The sequence below is a fragment of the Asparagus officinalis genome, chromosome 7, assembly GCF_001876935.1.
Source record: "Asparagus officinalis chromosome 7, Aspof.V1, whole genome shotgun sequence".
NCBI classification, from domain to species: Eukaryota; Viridiplantae; Streptophyta; class Magnoliopsida; order Asparagales; family Asparagaceae; genus Asparagus; species Asparagus officinalis.
The window spans coordinates 44816011-44817948 of NC_033800.1; the positions used below are offsets into that span (position 1 = coordinate 44816011).

The 1938-nt window shown below is 33.2% G+C and overlaps 1 protein-coding gene across 1 annotated transcript in view; it reads left to right on the top strand.

The window, feature by feature from the left end:
* LOC109849809 overlaps positions 1-1289 on the top strand; it is a 7365-nt gene extending 6076 nt beyond the window's left edge. The window contains exon 3 of the mRNA XM_020419688.1: positions 1023-1289. The gene's annotated coding sequence lies outside the window, so the exon portion shown is untranslated. The remainder of the gene's footprint in view (positions 1-1022) is intronic.

Genomic DNA, 1938 nt, shown 5'->3' on the forward strand with positions numbered 1-1938 from the left:
ATATATATATATATATATATATATATATATATATATATATATATATATATATACATTTTGATACTACAGTACTACATTAAAGCTACCACATTAAAGCCTCCATGAGTTTTGTTTTCTGCATGAACTTTTCGCTGATAAGTTTTGTGGAGGACCATCTCCTCTTGACATAGGAGGTGTATATTGTCTACACTATACATGCATCACATTTATAAACATTTTTTAATGGAGATTGTTCTCTAATAATTCTGAAGGAGAAAAGACATTCACATAACTGACTCCGAAGATTTGGGGTAAAAGCTTTATTGTTGTTATATTATGCACGATACATTTAATTATTTTATTTATTTGTTGGGAAACTTATCTATAAGTAAATATGTCATGTGTGCATTCGTAGAAGATAGAGGTTGCTCCTATTGAGGATAAAATGAGAGGTTGAGGGTAACATGAGAGAGTCGATTGAAATGGTGTGGTCATGTACGATAGAGAGGCTTTTTAGTGCACCGGTTAGGACATGTGACAATAGTATAGTTAATGGGAGCAAAGACATATTGAGGGGGACCTAGAAGTACTTGGTTGGAAGCAATGAAGAAGGATATATTAATAGTTAACGAAGGAGATGACCCACATCATGATAGAGCTGAATGGAAGAATAAGATTCATGCAACATAAAGACTTTGTTGTTGTCGTTCTTATATGAAAATTCATGTATTAATAATAAATGGGATAGCTTATTACAAATTCCAACTGCTAGATAATTAGAACTGTTAAAATTAGTGGCATAGAGGATGAAGACAACACAGTTCGCTAATATTTGTTATGGGGCTTTAAGTCATATAAATGATCCAAAAACCCAATCAGAGAAATGTCCAATAAAAACTGAAAACTAAACCCCACCTCCTTATGGGTCTGGATTTGGGTTTTACATGCATTGAACATGTTTATTTGATGGCCGAATTTGATATTAATGGGATGTTTTTGTCTGTATTATCTGGCATAATGATAATTTGGTGGTATTTCTGCAGGTTGAACACTTGCTCAGTGGATTAGCTATGGGGAATTCTCTCACTGTGACTGCAACTAAGATGATTTTTCTTCGTACTGCCTCGATGAACACAATAATCTTTTCGGGTTGACATTAGAGAGAGAGGAGGTTTCGTTGTTGAATATCTTTCTTCATAGATTGGTGTTCGCCCAATTTTTTAAGAGGAGGACAAAGGATGGAGAATAATTGAGATAAATGTAATATTTGCTGGTTAATGAATACATTTGATGTTGCATCATTGTTGTTCTGGGATTTGACTGTGATGTGAGCCATAAGTTTCTTTCATTCTTTTGTTGTTTGGAGGAGTGATAGCTTGTCTGAGTTGTGCAACATGACCACGAGTTCTTGATCCTCAAAATAAATAAATAAATAAATAAATAAAATGAAATGAAATAAAATAAAATTCTAGTAACATGTTCATATTGTTTGTGTCGTCTATAGGTTATACGACCTTGCTTTAAATTGGTAGGTATTACACTGGAAGATGTGGTGGTGAAGGACTTTACACTGGAAGATGTGGTGGTGAAGGACTTTGACTAGTTCTGGCCATTTAATTGTTGATAGAAGAGCATGAAACCGAATCTCCAGGCACACTTAATTAGAATATGTATTATTTATTTGTTACTGCGAAATTTTTCAGTGTGTTACTTATTTGTTCATTTATCTATTTTTAAAATAATTGTTAATAGAAGAGCATGAATCCGAATCTCCAGACACACTTAATTAGAATATGTATTATTTATTTGTTACTACGAAACTTTTCAGTGTGTTACTTATTTGTTCATTTATATATTTTTAAAATAATTTGGTGGGATAAAATTGACAAGACATTTATTATCAGCCGGGAGAATTTAGGTCCTGCCGACCCAGCGACTGCGACTCGGAGAACCAAAATT